The sequence below is a fragment of the Pteropus medius genome, unplaced genomic scaffold (genome assembly GCF_902729225.1).
Source record: "Pteropus medius unplaced genomic scaffold, Ma_sr-lr_union100, whole genome shotgun sequence".
NCBI classification, from domain to species: domain Eukaryota; kingdom Metazoa; phylum Chordata; class Mammalia; order Chiroptera; family Pteropodidae; genus Pteropus; species Pteropus medius.
In genome coordinates this window covers 14,193,768-14,218,454 of record NW_024352785.1, presented here as the reverse complement: position 1 = coordinate 14,218,454, position 24,687 = coordinate 14,193,768, and the positions used below count along the sequence as shown (strand labels likewise).

The following is a 24,687-nucleotide window of genomic DNA, read 5'->3' as shown; positions in this document are numbered from 1 at the left end:
AAAAAATATGCAACTACTGTTTATTAGTTTAGTAATATTTTGCTTTTTAAAATTAAATAATTTGATATATACATTGGGGTTAAAATTTAGTCATTAATAACTACCTGTCATCTCTATCATGCTTATAGTTTAATTTGAAAGAACATTAATTGCTTTAATTTATATTACAAGAACATATTGAAAGTTCAATTTATTCCATCTATATGATTAATATTGTTTATACTTTCCTGGTTCATAAGCCATAAAGCATTTACACTATTTCTAAATGTGTTTAGTGCTGTTCCTTTTCTGAGCTACACTGATTATAATGTAGAGATAAGAGTAGTTATCTCTGAAATACAGAAGATTTTCATTTGCTTTTTTTGGGGAATATAGGAGAAGGAGATAGTTACATGTCACCTTTATGCCTATACTGGCAATAAAATATCTTATATGTGAATATGATAAAATGTAGGTTTTTAGAATCAGCCTAGCAGGAATTACTCTTTTTACAAAGATACTAGTCTTATTGCAAAAGACAATAACTTCTTGCTTCAGCTGTTTTTAGCAATCTGAATTTGACATCACTCTTTTCTTTCATTTAAATTCTACCATATGTTTTTAAAGGGTAGATTTTATTTTGTACCTACTTCTATAGTGGTAAATAGCATTGGCCCTAGATGACTGAAGTAGACACGGTTTTTGGCTCATCTTCAGAACAGAGCAGATCATTTCCCTCTCTCCTCCTGCCTAACAGTAAATAATGATGCTTTCTAGAGTAGCACTGTTTGACCAGCACTGTTATTTATTTAGTAAACAACTTGCTCACTTCCATCCATGCCTATCCTGGCCACCACTCATCCCTCATCCTGTGAAATTGTACATTATAAACACGGAAAGAAGAGGAGAAACTTGTCAGGGAAATTAATCCAATAGTTTAATTAACTTGCATTTTACAAAATATTATTTTTTACCTGTGCTGAATTTAGAGGTTGCCTTTAAAGGATTCTAGAACTCAGATGGAAAGAGAAGGAGTAGAATGTGACTGAGCAGACACACTGATTTAACACCAGAATAAGTATGCCATGTGCTTTTCTACAATAATAAAGAGATAACATGTAAATATTTTCTAAGCCAAGAAATAATGCCTAAATTTAACATTTATTCATACCAAAATATCTGCATTTTTATAATCACCATGCCACCTAGCTATTCTTAGCACACTTTCCCTTGTTTTGGAATGGATTTCCTTGTATGCTCTCATGGCAAATTCCTACTAATTGTTTAAGACTGAGGACTTTATTATTATTATTATTATTATTATTATAGGAAGTTTCTCTTGCTTTTTCCTTCCAAAACAAAGTTGATAAGTTTTCTATTATGTGACCACTGTAGCTCAATTATACTTGCCAAACTCTATTTCATTGATAGTCCAAATATCTGCCCTGCCCTGTAGTCCATAAGCAACTACTGGGCAGGGAATATTTATTATTTATCTTTGCTTCACTAGGACCCAAGAGAAGCCCAGCACATGGTGAATCTCCAACATATGAATGAATTAATTAATAAATGAATTTAGCATCACTGAGATAAAAGGAATGAATATTAAGTCAGAATACCATAAATACCATAAATGCTGATTAAATCATACATTATAAGCTGGTAGAATTTTACTCAATGTATAATCAATAATAATTATTAATAATAAGCTCTATTATGTGCCGGCAAAATGCTAAATGGATTATGTCACCTAATTAGCAAAGCTTCATAAACTATGCATCAATTTTATTTTCATATTAGATATAAAGATACTGTTACCAAATTCAAAGGGTTTGTTTTGCCTGCTAGTGTCAAAGCCAAAAGAGACACGGACAGGAGTTTGCTGCAAAGAAAGTAGAGGTTTATTTAAGGAAATGGCGCCAAACTCAGAGACACAGGTGAGCTACTGCTCAAAGACCTGGCTTCGCAATGGCCTCTAGGCAATAGGCTACATAGGAGAGGACTTATTAGTCACGGTAGCTAAGGGAGTTGGGGTTGTGGGCTTTGCTGATTGGTCAAGGCTAGAGTTGGAAACAGTTGATCATTGCATCACGTCCTGATGTCAGTCATGGCTTCCTTTGGTCTGGTTTCAAAGTAGGGTTGTTCTGCCTTCATAGGTATGGAATTGCAAGATGTTGTGGAATTGCAAGATGTTATCTTGAGTTTGATCAAAATTCTGTTTTGGTAGTCAATAGTCCTGAAGCTTTGTTCCAAAGACTGTTTGATGCTGACAAACGCTTAATGATTAAGGAAGTGGTTATGTAGTACGCAAGGTTAAGGGAAGAAAAGAAGCAAGTGAACCCAGTTTCAATCAAGGAGAAAGAAAAGGGAAAAAGTCTTTTTAAGTTGAAGATTTGCATAGCTACAATACTGAGGCTGAGAGGTTAAACAACTGATCTTAAAACATTTATGCAAATGTAACAAAAAAATAAAAAAATGGGACTAAATTAAACTAAAAAGCTTCTGTGCAGCAAAGAAAACCATCAACATAATAAAAAGGTAACCTACCAAATGGGGGGAAATATTTGCAAATCATATATCTAATAAGGGGTTCTTATCTAAGAAAAACATAAAGACATACAATTCAATAGCAAAACAATAAAATAAATAAACCATTCCAAACAATCTTTAAAAAATTGGCAGAAGATCTGAATAGACATTTTTCCAAAGAAGACATAGATGGCCACATGGGTACATGAAAAGGAGTTTAACATCAGTAATCATCAGGGAAAGGCAAATCAAAACCACGATGTGATACTGTGCTGGCTGGAAAATTACTGCTTGGCTATCGCCCATGGGAACATAACGCTCTAATAATAAGCTTTCTGCTTCTGTACCCCTGCTTGCACAACCAACCTGTAGGTTGACAGTAAAAAGAAGAAAAATAGACTTATGTATTCAAACAGGATGAAGAATAGGGTTTAGGGCTTAAAAACCCTGTACCTCTACATTTCGAGGCTGCTTGATTTGGGGTCTGCGTACCCCTGGCAGACCCAGCTGGCTGAATAAAGAGTGTGTTTCCTATAACTCACTGAGTTCTGGTGCTCTGTGTGTCTATCGGGGGCTGGCGGCTACAACTATACTACCTCATAACTATTAGAATGAGTATTATCAAAAAGAAGAAATAACGAGTGTCGTTGAGGGTGTAGAGAAAAGGAATCCTCCTGTCCTGTTGGTGGGAATGTAAATTGGTGCATCTACTATGGAAAACAGTATGGATGTTTCTGAAAATTTTTAAATAGCACTACAATATGATCCAGCAATTCTTTGGGTATTTATCTGAAGAAAGTGAAAACACAAACTTAAAAAGCTGTCTGGACTCCTATATTCATCACAGCATATTTACAATAGCAAGATATGGAAATAAGCTAAATGTCCATTAGTGGACCAATGAATAACAAAAATATGGTGTGTGTGTGTGTGTGTGTGTGTGTGTGTGTGTGTCTGTGTGTACACACACACACCCGCACAATATATACCCACAAAACAATATTATTCAACCATAATAAAGAAGGAAATCTTGCTATTTGTGACAACATGAATGGACCCTGAGGACATTATGCTAAGTGAAAAAAGTCAGAGAAAGACAAATATCATATGATCTCACTTATATGTGAAACGTAAAACAATACGGGGATGTAATGTATAACATGGAGACTATAGTTAATAATACCGTATTGCATATTTGAAAGTTACTAAAAGAATACGTCTTAAAATTTCTCATCACAAGAATAAAAATTTTGTAACTGTGTGGTGATGGATTTTAACTACACTTTTTGTGGGGAGCATTTTGTACTACATATAAATATCACATCATTAGGTTATACACCTAACACTAATATAATGTCAATTATGTCTCAATAAAAATATTCACGTAATACATATATATGTGTATGTATGTGTGTGTGTGTGTGTGTGTGTGTGTGTGTGTATATATATATCTTTATCTATCTATCTACCTACTTATTTATCTATCTCCCTATAAAGTGAGCCCAGGCAGTTTTTGACTCCAAAGCCATTACATAAAAATGGCAAACCAGAGTAAATGGAAAATTCATAAAGCTGCCTTTTAAAAATGGTTTTATACTTGTAATGTGTCTTCCATAGTACAATAATCTAAAATTAACAACTGGTAGTTACGACATTTTCTTAAATAAACTACTATAGATATAGCCATAAAATAGAGATCTTGAAAGCTATAATGTTGCATTTATGTTAAAAAATAAATCATGCTTTCATCACTGATTAAAGTCACTAGATAATATGAAATATGAGCACAGGAAAGATAAGGCTTTAGTATAAATATTTGTGTTATTCTAGTCAGGAGTTGGGATAGAATTGAAGTTTGTTGTTATGGTTACACTCAGTAAACCACAAATATACTTACATTTTTAACTTTCTAGAAGATCGTATGTTGTATTTGTTGGTGTGTGTGTACTCGCATAGGCAGGGAGGGGTAATTTAAAGGCAAGACCTTTGAGATGTCATCATACATTAATTTCTTTTTAGACATGGCTATGATAAATTTAAATCTCATGATATAACTCAATTGGCCATCAGTCTAACTGACCATCCTTCACATGCTGCCTCTACAAGGTGATTTTCTCTCTGATTACATCAGCAATAAAGAATAAATCCACCAGTGTGAATTGCAGGCCGCGGAGGCCCTCTTCCCCAGCCATGACTAATACAGGAACAAGACTATTGCTCTGACTTCTTCATCCAAAGTCCATTTTCTTCCTTGAATTACTTGTTCTCCTCCCCTTGCCTCTTAACTTCACCTTTCAGCCTCTTACATTCCTCCATCATCTTTTTAACTTCAGTGCCATCCAAAGAAGAACTCAGAAATTTAGATAACATTGGAGTTTGTCTTTGATGCAGTTGTGGATATAATTTTATTTTTCTACATAATGTGGTTTTGCATTTTCTGCTGGCAATTCAAACACACATCTAAGTTTTGAATCCATAAAAAGTTCTTCCAGTTTTGCCTCCTCCATATTGCTCCCATATCAGAAGTGTCAGTTGGAGCAAACGTAGACTGAACCATAAACTTGTGTTAACTTTTCTCATTGAGATCATTGAGACTGTAACATCATATATACATTAGTCATCACCCTTGCATCAATGATCCCTTTGTTTGGCCTCATGCAGTACCTACATAGTGCATGGTCTTCACTTTAAAACACACATTTCAGGCTGTTGGGTTGCCAAGCTTTAGGCTTGTGGTGACACTGTCAGTGAGGGGACCCTGGAATTTGAACTTGTGCTGCAGGTTGAAGCTCAGGACCTGCTCCATCTTTGCACTGTTCTTAGCAACAGGGCACCTCTGCTGGAGAGATCCCTTTGAATGTGAAAAAGGGAGGCCAGCCAGGGCACAGGCAGGGTTCACTCCAGGGTACATGGTGAGGACGATAGCCTATGTGGTACAGGAGTGGAAGGTGAGCAGTTTCTCTTTTTCATCAGTTTATTTTTTAAATATATGCATTTTTGCTGTTATGTTGCATTTGGATATTATATTGCATTAAGAGAACTATCTCACATTCTTTCACAAAAGCAGCCAGTCGGTACATGTAAAATACATATATAATATTTTCTAAATAATAACTGCTCACTTAGGGCTGTATTTTTATATACTCGATGAAGAAAATGGCAATGCTGTTGTATACAGGTATGACTTGGATTATGCTATTAAGAGAACAGGTTCTAGATATAAAAATAATTGGTATGTAACTATGAAAAATATTTTTAACTTTTCTGAGTCTCCAACTCCTCATCTGCAAAATGAGAGTAATAATGAGACCTACCTCATAGGTAGTCAGAATTAAAAAACACAATGATATCGATGCATAAATGTTAGTTACTTCTCTTAATTACCAGCCGCGTCTCTGTGGCTTTCTTGAAAGTGCAGCAGCTGCCCAAGCAACAGCACGAGAGCTTCCTTGGAGCTGACGTCACAGCGGTGCACCCCAGTCCCTAGTTTCCGCTAAACTAAAAATATATACTTTCTCTCTTTCTTATACTTGGTATAGCGTTTAATTGTGGTGCAATGTCATGATGAGACCAACAAATTTAATTTTTTAATTATCCTTTTCTTAAAAATAATTTTCCTAATAGCTTTTGTTGTTGGTGCCACTGTTGGAAGATCGGACAGTGATGGTTAATATAGGAAAAGAAATGAAAATGATAGAGCCTTTAAGACAATCAACTATGCCATTTTAGTAGTAATACCTTTCTTAGTGTATTTTCAAACTCTTGTGTCTTGAACTACTACATTCCTCAACCCTTTAGATGACAGCCCAAGAGGTCTATATTTATATACCATTTCTGTTATTATCAGTTAGTGACTTTATACACAGGAAAGTAAAACCTACTTCCTTCCCCATTGTTTTCCTGTCCACTTAATGGAAGATATCCAATTCTCAATCCTGGCTTTCAGAGAGGGATAAAAAAAGGCATAGAATCAATAAAGAACTTGCTGAAATGACCTAAGCCAGGGGGAGGATCAAGAATGGAATCCAAAACTCCTGATACTCACTCATAGCTTTCTAGATCTGACTGCTTGTTTTTCAGAAAAAGGTTTCTGTTTGACTAAATTGAAGTAAAATGAGGCTTAAGGGAGTCACAGCCAATGATTTCTCCTAAATATTCTAACATGCATCTAGCATATTTGGAAACTTTTTAGAATTTCTTCTCTATGAGTGCTATTACTTAGCAAAGTGAAATTCTTGCCGACTTGATCTCCTTGGCGATTTATTTACCCCTGAGACACTTGGTTGATGAGGCTGCATGTGGCAACGACTGTGTTTCACTTTTAAAAAAAAGAGAGAGAGAATTTACATGGTTGGGATATATAACTCTTTCTGAGTATTTAAATTCCCTGCTTCTATGTGAGAAGGCTCATAAAAGATATGTAGAAATTGAGTGAATTGGGCCCAATGGTGCTCTGTTGCTCTGTCATGCATAATAATACAATATAATTTATCTTGGTTGTTCTTTATAACAGAAGCAATATAGTTAAGAGACTCCTAGGTACATAGAAAGAAATGAGATTTATTTTGGGGTACATTTGGGAATACTGACAATTAAAAGCTAAATTGTGGAAAACAAAATGAGATTTTTTAAAGGTGAATATCATCAATTCTTCCTGATAAACTATAAAAATAAGGCATACTTTTTTGTTTTAAATATATATTATTGAGGGAAAACTTTGAACTTAGAGGGCTACAAATTAAAACACAGAAATTATTTGTTAAGAATGTACTTTGGGCAAAGCCCTTCCTGAGGGCACTCACTCTTTAGAACATATTTTTTTAGAACATATATTTATGACTATCAAGGATTTTATACTATAGCAGGAGACATGAGATAAGAACCTAATAAATATAAAACATAAGGTGTTAAGTGTTTTATTCAAAATTTAAATATGAGAGGGTTGAAGAAGACAGGATTTATATTTGGTACAGCCATTTTTATTTCAAATTTACCAGTTTTCTTAAGTTTATTTGACATGTTTGATTTGCAAATAACCAGACTTAATTTTTGAGAGTTAGAGTAAACAGGGAACATAATCAATGCTGTTAAGTGCTAAGTCCCAGGCACATCAGCAGCCGGGCTCACAATTATTATGCTCATTGATTCTTGCAACAACCTTTTCAAGAAGTTATTCCTAGCTGCATTTTACAGATGAGAAAAGAGAGTCGCAGTAATCAAGTAGTTGGTCCATGGGTACTGAGTGACAAAATAAAAACAGAGTGCAGATTCTTGGATCTGAATTGTTTTTCACTGTCTTATCTCCTTACCATGATTTTCTGTTTAGGAAAAATAGAACAATTTTACATTTTTTTCTCCGAAAATTTTGATAGTTTCTGTAAAAAGAGCAAACATTTAGAGTGAAGAAGCTGTTACTGTTAATTACAAGGAAATATAAAATTTTACTGTATTCATAAAAACATTTTATGAAAACAATAAACAAAGAAGTGTGGAAGACAAATTCTTAATCTTTTCATATTATATATATTCTTCATGGGGATAAGAATTGTAGTCTATTGTGTTCACTAATGTAACCAAATTCCTAGACTGACACAAGATAGCATTTTCTTGAAAGAAACAGCAAAATAGTTTGCAAATGCAGGTTTGTACATGGGCCATGACTTTCTTGTAAGTTGTACAATATATCAATGTTCTAAATATTTCTAAAAATTGTGTGCTATATTTATATAAAGTAGAACTGAAATTTACATGCCTACTTAAAATGATTACATTTTGGGGACTGCAAATTGACACATTTAAGGGAACTTAAAAAAGAGAAAGAATAAGCAGGCAAAGGAATCTATACTCAGCATAGGGAATGCAGATAGCATTAATGTAATGGCTAGGTAGAGAGCCAGATGAGAGAAAGAGCAATTAGGGGGATCATTGTATAAACTATATAAATGTCTAACTAATGTACTATATATTTGAAACTAATAAATTTTTTTTAAATCAATAAAAAATAAAAATAAAAATTAAGATGACAAAAACTAAAATAATAATAATAAATAATCTATACCTTCCAAAATCAAGTATTATAGATCACATATTAAATCTAAACTGAAAATTAGACATGTCTGAATACCGTCAAGAAAATGTGTGGATTGTTCAGTCAGAAATCTGTGTGCATGAGTATCTAATGAGACCCTTGGAATGGACTCATCCCAAAAGAAGAGAGAGCCAGATGTGACAAGCAAAACACTCTCATAAAGCCCCAAGACACACAGTGGAGAAGAATGCTGAAAAGTGCAATCAGTATAAAATTCATTCCATCATGGACTTCCCTGTGGGTCCTAATGAGAAGAACCACTTATGAATATAGGAAAATGTTAACTCACAACTCTGTCACACATAAGATTACATGCAGCATAAAATAATTTTACGCCTAAAAAGAAGAGAATCACAAATACCAGTTTGTCAGAAACATAACCTTGAGAACATAAGTGCATTATTAAGAGTTCTACTTAAGACCACAGTGCCTGTGTGAAATAGTCCCAGCACCCAGTAATTAACAGTCTTGAGGGTCCAGTGGAACCCAGTTGAGGGGAAAGTAAAGTCAATGGCAGAAGCTGTGTAAAGAAAGTTACAAAACGGCTGACCAGACTTGTACACGAGCACATATGAGATAACCCTGAGTCTTCCCAAAAGTTTTTAGGCTGGAAAGTACCAATAAAGATGTGAAGAACTATGAAATGTGGCCTCATTTGTAACTACCAGCTAATTAGGCATGGGGAAATTAGAAAACTAGAGTAAATAATTGAAAGAAAAAAATAAATTTTATATATACTTTCTACTGTGAACACATGATTACATAACTTAAAATATAAAAGTATTACGTATTAGTGTGTATTTTTCTTTTGTGGTAGTAATTTTAGAATTATGATTATTCTTATAATTTTTAAATTTTTTTCGGAAAGCAATTTCAAAGGAGAGGCATAAAAATGTTTCCTTTCTTGCTCTGCTTTTCAGTGAACAGATTCTTTAGAAACAGACACATAGTAAAAATATTGGTTAAGTCCAGTTCCTGACAAGAGATGTTCTCCTATTGATCTGTCTATCTGGCAATGCCTACCTTTAAAACTTAATAGTGTGAAAATGGCCAGAAAATTTCACACCCAACTCTCTGGTTATATTTGGGGCCCCAGACAGCCTAACTTTTCCCTTGGTTTGAGGAAACTTTATACAACATTCTTCCTGACTACAGACCCCTGACCTCCCTTTTCTTAGAACACTTACTTTAGAAAACATTTAATCATAAATCCTTTCACTGCCCTTTAGATGTAAATCTTTGTAAAGGCTTCTTGCAAGTTTTACAACCTGGAGCTCTTTCTCATGGAGCCCTCATGGGGCCCTAAGCCATCCCTTTGAAATGTAACCGTCAAGGAAGCTAGAACCTCTATCTCCCCATTTCCTTGCGAGGGCAGAAGCCTAACTTTGGCAGAATGACTTGCTCCAAGTTGTAAAACTACCTCTTGTTATAAAAATAAGATAAAGTTTACTTTTCCTCTGAATAAAGTCAGTTTTCAAAAGGAAATGTCCTATGACCTCTCCAATCTAGCTTTGAAAAATCTCTTCAGCCCCTGTATTTCAAATAGAGTTGTGCTCAGACTGAATTCTGGCCTCTTCACCCTATTGCAGTAATCTTGAATAAAGTCTTCCTTACTTGCTTACCTTTGTCAAGTTCATGTTTAGCAGTTTCCGTTTTGACATCTGCTAAAATATCAACTCTATATATTTTCCATATATTTAAATTAGCATTCTTAATAATTTGAAATAATTAGAATCAAATTCCGCCTATGGATTTTCCAAACTTTTATTTCATTTGTCCAATATTCTAGCTTTCAACCATTTACAGCACTTTTTAAAAATCTTAGTCAGTAAGCATAAGAAGCAGATGCTGCAAATTTTATAAGTTTTTCCATTTCTTAGTAAAAGACGTTTGTTATGTTGAGAGGTGTAAAGTAAAGTAAATGGATAAAAGATGTTTTAAAAAATAATCTATAAATTTAATTGTGCATGCTATCTTTCCCTTCCAGTTGCCAAGTTAAATTAAGAACTTCCTAGTTGTGTAAATGCTCAAGGGAAGCACATTAAAAACTAAATGCAAATATTCAGAGATAAAATAAATGATGACTTAACCCAAATTTTTAAAACATATTACTTCCCAAGGAGTCTGGAAATAATTGAGAAATTCAATGACTTTAAGTCAGTATACTCAAAATCTGTTCTGTGAAACACTAGTCCTCCAAAATGCTTTAGGAAAGTATACTTCTCTTGTTAAATAATTGTGAAAAACAATGCATATCATTGACATAAAGATTAAAATTGGACATTAGTTTATAAAATCTAAGCATCTTTCAGTAAACCACGAGAATGTGTTTAATCCAATATTTTCCAAATTTGTTTTCCTAAGGAATTTTTCTAATTAGCTGATTCTCTTTCTTGAGCTTATTTAATACAGAGCTATATATATATATATACACAAATCATACTGGGTAAGCCTACATTCAGTCTTGTTTTTAAAATTATATCTAGGTCATTATGACATTCAGGCAAGGTACAAACATATGCTTGGCATTCTTTCTATACTAAAGCCTGAATTTCATGTTGGGGAGCTAAAATATACATGAGTACATCAAGATCCTTGTAGGAAGAACATTAAAAACCACTAAAATTCCTTTGATATTTAGTATCGTCTTCATTGATTTTAAGTTGCAAAATGCAAAATCAATGTGCAAAAATCTATTTCATTCCTATACAATAACAATAAAATTTCAGAAAAAAAATGAGAAGTACAATGGAGAAAAGAAAGCCTCTTCAATAGGTGGTGCTGAGCCACATGCAAAAAAATGAAAATAGACAGCTGTCATCATACAGCAAAATTAACTCAAAATGGATCAGACCTGAATATAAGATTTGAAATAATAAATTGCATAGAAGAAAACATAGGTGTTAAACTCATGGATCTTGGATTTAGAGAGGATTTTATGGAAGTATATCAAAGTAAAAAGCTTCTGCACAGCAAAAGAAACCATCAACAAAACAAAGAGGCAACCAGCTGGATAGGAGAAGATATTTGCAAACAACACCTCCAATAAGGGGCTAAAGTCCAAAATATATAAAGAATTCATGTAACTCAACAACAAAAAACAAAAAGTCCAATTAAAAAATGGGCAGATGACCTAAACAGACATTTCTCCCAAGAAGACACACAAATGGCCAAAAGACATATGAAAAGATATTCAACTTCACTAGCTATTAGAGAAATGCAAATCAAGACCACCTCTTAAATGTTAGAATGGCTATTATCAACAGGACAAGTAATAACAAGTGTTGGAGAAGTTATGGGGGAAAAACACCCTCATACACTGCTGGTGAGAATGTAAATTGGTACAGCCACTATGGAAAACAGTAAGGAGATTTCATAAAAAATTAAGACTAGAATAATATGTGACCCTGCAATCCCTCCTCTGGGTATTTACCCCAAAAAACTTGAAAATATTTATCAGTAAAGATATATGCACCTTTCACTGCAGCATTATTCATGGTAGTCAAGACATGGAAACAACCAAAATGCCCTTTTATAGATGATTGTACAAAAAAGATGTGGGACATATATACAATGGAATATTACTCAGCCATAAGAAAAGATGAAATACTGCCATTTACAACAACATAGATGGACCTCGAAATTATCGTGCTAAACAAAATAAGTTAGTAAGAAAAAGCTGAGAACCATATGATTTCACTTATATGTGGGATATAAAACTGAAAGCAACCAACGAACAAGACAAACAAACAAAAACTCAGATGCAGACAACGGTTTAGTGGTTATCAGAGGGAAAGAGGGGAGGAGGGAGGAAATAAAGGTAAAGGAGGTCAAATGTTTGGTGACAGAAGGAAATTTAACTTTGAGTGATGAACATACAATGTTATACGGATGATGTATTATTAAATTGTACACTTGAAATCTATATAATTTTATTAACCAATGTCATCCCAATAAATTTAATAAGAAATAAAGGATTCAGTACTTTAGTTTTAAAGACTTTTATTAGCTCCTCATTTCTCCTAAAGCAAAACCCAGTTATTATAAAATGTTACTCAAAATCTTTCTCTGCTCCCACCAATGCATTCACCCAAACATTTTTTAGTCATCCAATCTATTTGTACTTCTCAAAAGGAAACTCCAATCTGTTTTTATTTATTTTCCTCTTTACTGTTGCAAACCTCACTTCCTCTGCCTAAGATCTCCTTCCAAGTACTCCTCCTGAAACATTCCTATTTGTTCTTTAAGGCCTAGTGCTAATATTATAACAGTGTCTATGATGAAAAGGTGCTAACCATCCAACCCAACCTCTTAATGAAAAAGCCTCCTCCATAGAGACTGGGAAGCTATATATATATATACACACACACACACACACACACACACACACACACACACACACAATCATACTGGGTAAGCCTACATTCTTTGGTTTTGAAATGAAATTTTATATTTTCATGTACATAATTCTTAAACTTTTTTCTGATTTTTATTCCTTTTAGTTGATATTTTAAGATTTTAAAAGCATTCATTTTTAATTGGTAACTATATTATTTTTGTTTGTTGATTTTTCAACTGCCACATTAATGAATACATGTATGCTAACAATTTATAACAAATTAATTTTAACGATCAGAAATATGTGAATTTTATTAAAGGCCTTTATGAACTCTATTATGATAATATTCTCTTTGACTAATTGTTCCTATTGTTTCAATTTCAATTATCATTTTCTCTTTTTAGTAACTGAATTCTTGAGTTTATTTTATTGATCTTTCTATAAAGAGCTTATACATTTATTTTTCAATTATATTATTTTTTGTTTTCTAATTACATTTGTCCTTTGCTTTTATTATTCCTCTACTTTAAATTATGTTTTTATGTTATTTTTAATATATTATGATGTTTTGATTGATGTTTTGATTGATGTTTCTTAACTTGCAACACAATAGAATCATCTTGGCATTTATAAAAAACAACAACAAAAATTATAGATGCTAAGATCTATTCCCAGAGTTTCTAATTTAACTAGCCTCAGGTAGGATATGATCCTAATATGTAGTAAGAACTGAGATAATTTGACTTCAAAATTGATCATCTAAATTCTTAAGTTTATAAACTTTTTATCAGTCATTAATATGTTGTTGTTCCATAAGTTTTCTTAGATATTATTTTTCTACCATCAATTTACACACTCTATATTTGTTTCTACCTCTTCATTTTTATTTAATTTGTGAGTTTTATTTTCCTTTGTAGTTGTATTTTTTCTATTATTTAAACTATAGTGTTATGTTATGATAAAATAGTTTCTGTATTTTTATTATTTATAAATTATGAAAGTTTTAATTGTGGTTGAGATATTTGCACAACAATGTTCATAGCAGCATTATTCATAGTGGCCAGGATATAGAATTAACCAAAGTGTCCTATGATACTTGATTGTCTAAAGAAGCTGTGGTACATATATACAATGGAATATTACTCAGCCATAAGAAGAGATGAAATACTGCCATTTGCTACAACATGTATGGACCTCGAGATAATCATGCTTAGTGAAATAAGCCAGACAGAAAAAGTTGAAAATCACATGATATCACTTACACGTGGGATATAAACCTAAAAGCAACAAATGAACAGTACAAACAAACAGAGACTTATGGACATGGACAATAGACTAGTGGTTACCAGAGAGGAGGGAGTGGAGGAGGAGAGGGGAGGTAGACAGGGTAAAGGGGGTCGAATATGTGGTTACAAAGAAATCTAACTATGGAAGGTGAACACACAGTGTAAATATTCATATGCCTTACTGTTAAAGTGTACAACTAAAACTTTATGTCACCATAAAAAAATAAATAAGAAAAAAAATAATTGTGGTTGAATATATTTATTTAATTCATAAATAGTAGCTTAGATTTTGAAAAGAAGAAAAGTCATCTCCCTTTCGGTTATAAAATTAATAACCAACTATTAACTATCCTTACTGATAATAAAAAATATAAGCATATATAGCTATATGTTTTTCGTAAACTTCATATTGAAAGCAGAGAAATGATTAAAATTCCACAGTAAATTGTTTTTAATAACCTTTTGAACTTCTGTTTATGCTTAGCCATTTTATGTAATGTGTATTCTGATACATAAATGCTATAGTGAATTTTACTGTTTTCATTATTATACAATGCTCTATTTGGCTTAATGTAATGATCTTTTTATTTCTGGTTAAAGTTTCTATCAGAACTGTAATACCTCTTGCTTTTATATATTTATCTTATATATCTCTTCATGTTTTTACTTTAAAACTGCACCATTTCATTTTTACATGTGTCTCATAAGCAATTAATAAATTAACTTTGTTTTTAAACAAGATTTGGGAACTATAACTTCAATTTCTAATGTTAATATGTAATTTTTATATGTACTAAATATGGTCTTTCTTTGGTTATCTTCACACTTCCTAGTTTTTTTTAAAATTATCGTTCTTTTTAAATGTAAAATGCATCTTTCCTATTATTCGCTTTAGAACATAACATTTGGAACAACTAAATGTTATTCATGTATATCAATATTTAAACCTATATTTCTCTAGTTTGAATCTGAAGGAAAAATAAGCTGTCTCGCTATATATACCCAGTCTGTGATTGGTCAGTCATGTAAGACAGGAAATGAGCACTTTCCAGTTTTTGTTCATGAAATACAGGATTGCAAATTCAGATTTTTGTTACTACTATTAATTTTATTAACATTTGCTTTCACTGTTAAATATTTACATTTTATTCTGCTTAATAATAACATCGATAACAATTTTCATACATAAGAATAGATACCATATAACCCAAACTCAGAAAATCAATACAGTAGTTCCCCCTTATTTGTGGGGGATACCTTACAAGACACTCAGTGAATGCCTGAAACTATAAATAGTATCAAACCTCATAAATACTGTTTTTTTCCTATACATACATACATACCTATGATGAAGTTTAATTTATAAATTAGAAAAAGAGATTAACAATAACGAAATAGAACAATTAGAATAATATACTATAACAAAAGTTATGTGAATGTGGTCTCTCTCAAAATATCTATTGCACTGTACTCACTCTTCTTGTGATTATGTGAGAACATATAATGTCTATGTGATGAGATGAAGTGAGGTGCATAACAGCATTGTGATGTAACATTAGGCTACTATGGCTATAATGTGGAATGTTTGATTTAATATTTTCTGAACGCTGCTGACCGCAGGTAACTGAATTTCAGAAAGCAAAATCTCAGATAAGCGGGGACTACTGTATCAGTCAAAGCAGTAATTGACCAATCATTCTAATTAGTATAAAAATAAATTTTCAGAGTTGCGGATGCAAAACCTACAGATTTGAAGCGCCACTATATTTACTGAAAAAACTCCATGTATAAGTGGATCCATGCAGTTCAAAGCCACACTGTTCAAAGGTGCTGACTCTATTGGCTCATTTGGTTAGGCATTGGGAGAAGGAAGTTCTGAGATGACTCAACATGCCATCTTCACATTGACTTCTCTGGTACTCTCTCAGGATAAGCTACTAAATAAGAATTATATCATTATATCATTATATAATCATTATAATTTTAATGATTCTGCATACAAGTTAAATGCTTTGATACTTTCATTTAAAAGTATCAAATGGATAGACTTTGTGGAAACATGGCAGAGTGAGAGATGTCCTCAGATATCTCCCTTTGAAACAACAATAAGCTGAACATCTAAAACTCAACAAAAAACATACGAACAGCACGTTTGAGTGTGGGATCTGTGTGTGATATCTGCACGTGTGATCTGTGCATAAGAGCTACCACAGATACTTTAAGGCATTATATAAAGCAGGGATCCAAGAGGCTTAGACGCCACCTCCTGGACACCAAAAGAAAAGTGCCTTCTTTGCAGCAGGCTAAAGAGAGACTTTTGTAAAACATTCTTTCTGGAAAAACAGCAGAATACACTTTCATCAATGCCCAGGCAGAGAAAGAGTCCATTAAACACCATGAATAACCAAGGTGACAAGGCATCTCAAAAAGAAAGAGAAAAATCTCCAGAAAATAAGCTTACAGACATAGAAATAAGCAACTTAAATGACAGAGACTTCAGGATGGAACTTCTGAAAAAACTCAGTGAGTTCCGAAATGAGTCATAGCAACAATTTCAGAAATTAAAAAAACAACTAAATGAGCAGAGCAAGAAGATTGAAACCTTAAAAAGAACCAAATAGAGCTTCTAGAGAAGAAGAACACTCTGCAAAAGTTGAAAAATGAAATAGTAAGCTTGAGAAATAGAATTGACCAAATGGAGGAAAGGATCAGTGATATTGAAGACAGAAATCTAGAAATAAATCAAAAGGAACAAGAGAGAAAGTGAAGAATAAAAAATAATGAAAGAAAAATTCAAGAACTAGTTGATACCATCAGGAGAGAAAACATAAGAATAATGGGCATTATCGAAGGTGAAGAAAAGGAGCAGGGCCTAGAAAACATCTTCAGACAAATAGTGAATGAAGATTTCCCAAATCTAAGGAATAAGCTGGAGCTTGGAATTCAAGAAGTCAACAGAACACCCAATTGTCTCAACCCAAAAAAGCCTTCACCAAGACACATTATATTAAAGTTAACAAAAATCGATGACAAAGATAGAATCTCGAGGTAGCCAGGAAGAAGAAAATGGTAACTTACAAAGGAAAACACATTAGATTATCATCAGACTTCTCAGCACAAATCTTATAAGCCAGAAAGGAATGGAATTAAATATTTAAACTATTAGGTGAAAAGAATTACCAGCCTAGAATAATATACCTAGCTAAGCTCTCCTTTAGATATGAAGGAGAAATTAAGACCTTTCCATACATATAAAAACTGAGGGAATTCTCTACTAGAAGGCCTGCACTACAGGAAATACTGAAAGGGGTCAGTTCACCTAAAACAAAATAATAACAACAAAAAAATACATAATTAGGAGTAAAGTGACTATCAGGCAAATAGAAGCAGAAGAGTGTAACTCTTACTAAGAAAAGGGCATTATAAGCTTAAATAATAAGTGAATTGTTATAATAAGATAGTAATGAACGTTCAGCATACATAGGGACAAATTGAGATACCAATGACTGAAAAAGGGAGGATCTGAAGATCCAAATTTGCAAAGGGGAAAGAAGATAAGGCACATGCAGAAGAAAATGGATGACTATATATATATATAACTATCCTTTACATATTCGTAATGGTAACCACACACCAAAGTTTCAGAATCAAAGTATATAACATAAAACAAGAAGGACAAGAAGGAAAACCCACAAAATCCAACCAAAATAAAGAAAATAGAAACACAAGGACAAGGAAGCAATGGAAACACCAAGCTACCAGAAAGCAAAAGATAAAATGACTATAAGAAGACTTCATATTTCAATAATCATCCTAAATGTAAATAGACTGAACTCACCAATAAAAAGGCATCAAGTTGCAGAATGGATCAAAAGACAAAACCCAACCATATGCTGCCTCCAGGAGACACAATTCAGCTCCAAAGACAAATACAGACTCAAAGTGAAAGGGTAAACAATGATATTTCAAGCAAATGGCATTCAGAGAAAAGTGGGAGCATTGGTATTAATATTGGATGAACTAGACTTTAAAATAAAAAAGGTAAAGAAAGATAGTGAGAGACACTTCATAATAGTAAAGGGAATCATGCACCAAGGGGACATAACACTTATTATTATCATAGCTCCCAATCAGGAAGCCCCGAAATAGGTAAAGCAATTACTACAGAACTAAAGGAAGAAACAGATCAAAACACTATTGTAGTAGGGGACCTAAAAACTCCACTGTCGGATATGGACAGATCATCTAAACAAAATCAACAAGGAAATAACATTCTTACATGACACATTAGTCCAACTGGACATAATTGACATTTACAGAGCCTTCCATTCCAAAACAGCTGCTTATACATTCTTCTCTAGTGTATATGGAACATTCTCAAGAATCAACCACCTACTGGGACACAGAGATAGCCTCAACAAATATAAGAGGGTTGAAATCATACCAACCATATTCTCTGATCATAATGCTCTGAAACTAGAGATCAACTGCAAAAAGAAATCAGGAAGAACCACAAATACATGGAGATTTAACAACATGCTACTGAAGAATAACTGGGTCAGAGAAGAAATAAAAAGAGAGATCAAGAGATACGTAGAAACGAATGATAATGATAGTACAACATATCAAAACTTTTGGGACAAGGCAAAAGCGTTCATAAGAGGAAAGTTCATATCATTACAGGCCTACCTCCAAAAACAAGAACGAGCCCAAATAAACAATCTAATGCTTCATCTTAAAAAACTAGAAAAGGAAGAACATATGAAGCCTAAAGTCAGCAGAAGAAAAGAAATAATCGAAATTAGAGCAGAAATAAATGAAATTGAAAACAAAACAACAACAACAAAAACAGTAGAAAAAATAAATGCAACAAAGAGCTGGTTCTTTGAGAAGGTTAATAAAATTGACAAATCCTTGGCTGACTCACTAAAGAAAAAAAAGAAGGGATACAAATAAACAAAATCAGGGATGAAAGAGGGGAAATTACCACTGACATCGCAGAAGTACAAAGGATCATACAGGAATACTATGAAAAAGTATATAACACCAAATATAATAACCTAGAAGAAATGGACCACTCCTTAGAAAAATACAACCTTCCTAGACTGAATCAAGAAGAACTGGAAAATTTAAATAGACCGATCAACAGTATGGAAATTGAAACAATCATCAAAAACCTACCAAAAAGTAAAAGTTGAGGACCAGATGGCTTCAACAGTGAAGTCTACCAAACATTCAAAGAAGATTTAATACCTATTCTCCTCAAACTCTTCCAAAAATCAAAGAGGAGGCAATACTTCCCATTTTATGAAGCCAATATTACTCTTGTATTACTCTTGTCGAAGACTTAAAGAGGATTTTATGAATTTGACCTGAAAGGCAAGGGAAGTAAAAGCAAAAATAAATGAATGGGACTACATCAAACTAAAAAGCTTCTGCTCAGCAAAAGAAACTGTCAACAAGGCAAAGAGACAACCATTCGAATGGGAAAATATATTTGCAAGCAATGCCTCTGATAAGGGCCTAATATCCAAAGTATACAAAAAACTCATACAACTCAATAACAACAACAACAAAAAACAAAGGATCCAATCAAAAAATGGGCAGAGGACCTGAACAGACATTTCTCCCTAGAGGACATACCAATGGCCAACAAATATTTGAAAAGATGCTCAACATCGCTAGCTATTAGAGAACTGTAAATCAAAACCACAATGAGAGACCATCTCACACCTATTAGAATAGCTATAATCAACAGGACAAGTAATAACAAATATTGGAGAGGATAAAGAGAAAAAGGAACCCTCATACACCGCTGGTGGGACTGCAAATTGGTACAGCCACTATGGAAAACAGTGTGGAGGTTCCTCAAACTACTAAGAATTGATCTACCATATGATCCAGCAATCCCTCTACTGGGTATTTACTCCAAAGACTTGAAAACTCATATCCATAAAGATATTTGCACACCGATGTTCACAGCGGCATTATTCACATTGGCCAGGATAAGGAAGCAACCAAAGTGTCCTACGATAGATTATTGGATAAAGAAGCTGTGGTACATATACATAATGGAATATTACTCAGCCATAAGTGATGAAATACTGCCATTTGTGACAACATGGATGGACCTTGAGATAATCATGCTAAGCAAAATAAGCCAGACAGAAAAGGTTGAAAATCACATGATATCACGTGGGATATAAACCTAAAAGCTACAAAGGAACAGGAGAAACAGAGACAAATGAACACGGACTATAGACTAGTGGTTACCAGAGGGTTAGAGTGTGGGGGAGGAAAGGGGAGGTAGACGGAGTGAAGGGTGGTCAAATATATGGGGTAGGGAGAGGGTGCAGTAGGTAAAGGGGATCAAATATATGATAGCTAAAGGAAATTGTACTTTGGGTGGTAAACACACAATAGAATATATAGATGTCAATGATAATGTACATCTGTAAATTATATAATTGTATTAACCAATGTTACCCCAATAAACTTAACTTAAAAAATAAATAAAACTATTTGACTAAATTAAAAAAAGTTTAAATGTATAACAAAAAATAAAAATAAAATAACTTTCACACCACATGATTATGCCATCACCATATTCATCACCATATTCAGAGTACTGTATTAGAAGTCCCAAAGCAATTTATACATCTAATTTCTTTAAATTTTCTATAACTGCCAGCATAAGAAAAAAAAATACTTTAAAATCCATACTTGTACACAAGCAAAGTCAAGTAAATAACAGAACTGCCACTACTTCTGGTTCAGTGATTTCTTAATTTCTCTAGCTGACAAAATAATAGCTATTTTCCGTCTCTTATTTTCACGTAGGAAAAAAGTAACCATTTTGGAGTCCAGATCAGAATAACAGTATAGAATTGGTTTCAATGAATTAAATCAATCATCATTAAATGATTTAAAAATTATCCTCCATGAGTCAAGAACAATTAACAATATTTTGAATTGGACTAACTATATTTGACTTTAAAGAGACAAGAATGTATTTCATATGTTTTAAGAGCCAGTGTAGGTTGAGATTAAAACAATATGGCTTTGATATAAACAATGATGGATTAGAGTTTCAACTTCCTGCTTATATCTGTGTAATTATGTAAAATTTACCTAATCTGTGGCGCTTCTGTTTTCCCATAAAAGAGTTAACTATAGTGGCATGGGGTACCTGTGAAGATTTAAATAATTAACAAACAAAAAACATTTAGCACCTGTTCCTGGTGCAGGTTAGTACTCAATCAATGCAAACTGGAGATTGGATGACTGTTGTGACTAATATTTTTAAATATTAAAAATACTTCTATGGATTTATTTGTTATTTATTATTTGAAGTTGATATTCAAAATAGATACAAACCTTAAAGTATCTAAAATTATCTATAGATATGTATCATAATAGGCACCTGACCAATCAGAATAGTCCATTATGCCCTACTATTGGTGCCCAATTGCTAAATATCAGTGATGTATGGGATGTGAAATTTTAAAGTTACATGCTGAGAGGAAGCTTTATGTATACATCACTTTATAGTTGTTCTCATCTGTTCTATTGCTTTATATCCTTATAAATAGTATGTGTAAAAAAAACAATGCTCTTGATTTTCCTGAAAAAATGAAACTATTAGATTTTGAAGGAATTATCATATTAAATAGAACAAGAGAATCAGAAATGATTAACTTGATAACAAGCTATTTAATGTTACTTTTATAACATAATAGTAAATACTACAAGAAATAATTTTTAAACTAAAATAGTTTTTAAGTTAAACTGTGGAACTGAGAAAAGTATAATTTAAATTAACTAGAATAAGAAAAAATTAATGTAATTTTATGTGTTTAGGGCATACTCACACATTTAAATATTTAGTTTAATATTTCAAATTGACTTTTAAAAATATTTTAATAGAAGAATTCCAAGATTTAATTTTTGAATTATGTGAAAGTTGCTACATCAGCGCACAATAAAATGAGCAGGTATAATTTACATGGCAGTCATATCTTGAGACACCCAACTGACTATACTGTCTGTAGTGAATCCTCTGAGGAAATACTGAATAAAAATAATCGTGTCATTTGCCTTTTACTATAAAAGTAAATACATTAGAATGCCATGTAAATAGAATGCCAAGTTAATGAATGTGTACTTTGAATAATGTAGGTAATCTTTTGGCAGTTTCCTGTGGGTCTCTAGACTTTTATTTATATAAATGTTGTAAATAGCAGGGTCTGTGTCAAACAAGAAAATGCAACTACTGTTTTGAAATTTTTTTTTAATTATAAAATTCATGTAAGTAACAATATTTCAGGAAGATGAAGGGAGAGGTCATACAAATTATTATCCATTTGAATTTAAATACTTTTTCCAAAATAATAAATAGAGCCCGTGTATAAAAAAGAGTGAATGAAAAGTTTATAATTAAATAGATCATTCTGAACCACAATTGTTACTTCAGCAAATATGGTACCTTTTAAGATGTGTTCCTCTTAACTTAGATTAATTCTGAATTTTGACCTATTTCATTTAATAAAAGAAAGTACAGTCACTACAAACTAATAACTAATGCCACAAAGGCAAATTCTAGATCCCGATGAAAAATTATACTGAATAGTTTAGGAATGCAGTTCTTAAATAGGCTCGAAAATTATTACAGAATGAAGAAAAATGTTGATGTGAGCATATAAAAGAAGGAATCATCAAAGATCATAATTGATATTGAAATACTTTCAGTCAGATATTTTAGTGAAGAATTTATTGTTGTAGATAATTATTTTTCTATACACAATATGAATCAATAAAATTAACTGGCGGAAAGCAAAGTAATCAATATCAAAAAAATAACAGAATATTGGACTGAGGCAGAATAATTGGCTACCTTGTTATTTGCCTACTTTATTTGCCCATCTGTTAGTAATAAGTCAAGGAGACCCACATCAAAGGATGTATTTTTAGAGAATTTATCTGACCTGTTTATCATTTCTTTAAAGCTTAAATCACTTCTTTTTAAATGTAAATTATTTCTTTCTTCTATCTCTGCATTCTCAACTTTTTTTTTTCTTTACTTAACCTTTCAGTGCTGCTAAGGTGAAGTTGTTCCGCCTAGTGCTAGGGCAACAGGTTGTTCTAATTCATCCAGTAACAGAGGGCTTGGACTGCCTTGAACTGGCTTTATAAAAATGTAGGTAGGTAGGTTTGTTTTCCTTCTTTTCTGCTCAGTTGTATGCAAATTTCCCCTTATTTCTTGAGTTTAATGGTTACATGTTTAGGCTATGACAACAAAAAGATCTAGATAAACTCTTTATTTATTTATTTAAAAATTACTTAAACTTGAATACAGTTTTTAAACAATAACATTACCTCAAAGAATAAAAATTAATATAAAAAATTTAGCGTAGTTCTAGGAAAATACTGCTTTAAAGTAATGAGGGCAAGTTCTTATTATTTCTAAGATGTTTCCTATTTTCTATTTATTCTAAATAGAAAATATACTTATTTTTAATCCTAAAACCAAGAATATATTATTAAGCTCATTAGCTGTCCTGTCTGTATTCTGTCTTTTCTTTCAATTGTACAAATACTAAATGAACTGATCAGTGAAAAAATTTTTTAAAAATAGAATGAATATTAAAGTTCTGTTACCAAACACCTTTCAGTAGAGGTTGTTAAGTGTGGTTCCTTCAATTCTTTTATCACACATTTGTACACTAGCCATTACATTTGTGTAAAAGATATAATTTTACTACAAAAAATCACTTACATAAAATTGCTCAAAAACATAACTTTATATTATAACTTATATTATTATTATTGTTATTAGCATTAGCAGTTATAGTAATATTTATAAAATATTAAGTCCTTAAACCTACTTGGAAGAGGACCATCTAAGAGGATCAAACTAGCAAGACTGCAGGAAGAAAATGTATCACATTTGGATATACTCGATCAGGCAATATTCATTTAAAATTAGAAATGTAAAGAAAAGTCTAATAAGAGCCTGGTATGACATTGTGAGGCAAGAAAACTCACTCAATAGATATTTATTGAAAATTGAACATGGATATACAAGAGTTGGCTAGATGACTTTGGGAAGAGGAGTAAACATACAGTGTGGGTAAAGCCAATGTCAAAAGGAAGCATGGAAACTCAAAAACCTAAAAGTGATTTAGTTGGCTAGAGTACAGAAAGTGAGTGTGAGCATGGAGACTGACAATCTAAAGAGATGGGCAGATTACATTAGATATTGCAAACCACCAGCCATGGAAGTTTAATCGACTTAAAGGTATGGAAGTACCACTGAAAGAAGCACTTTAAAGCCAGGGAGTGGTAACATCAGATTTTATTTCATTTTATTTTTAGGGGAAAGCAATGTGTCTGCCGATTATGACTGAGAGAGAAGTAGGAGCACATTTTAATATTTCAGACTAGTACTACCATGATGGTTACAAAAA

At 32.6% G+C, this 24,687-nt stretch overlaps 1 pseudogene; it reads right to left on the bottom strand.

The window, feature by feature from the left end:
• Positions 1–4,570: 4,570 nt before the first annotated feature.
• The window catches only part of LOC120590757 (vesicle-associated membrane protein-associated protein B/C-like), a 49,258-nt pseudogene continuing 29,141 nt past the window's right edge, over positions 4,571–24,687 (bottom strand).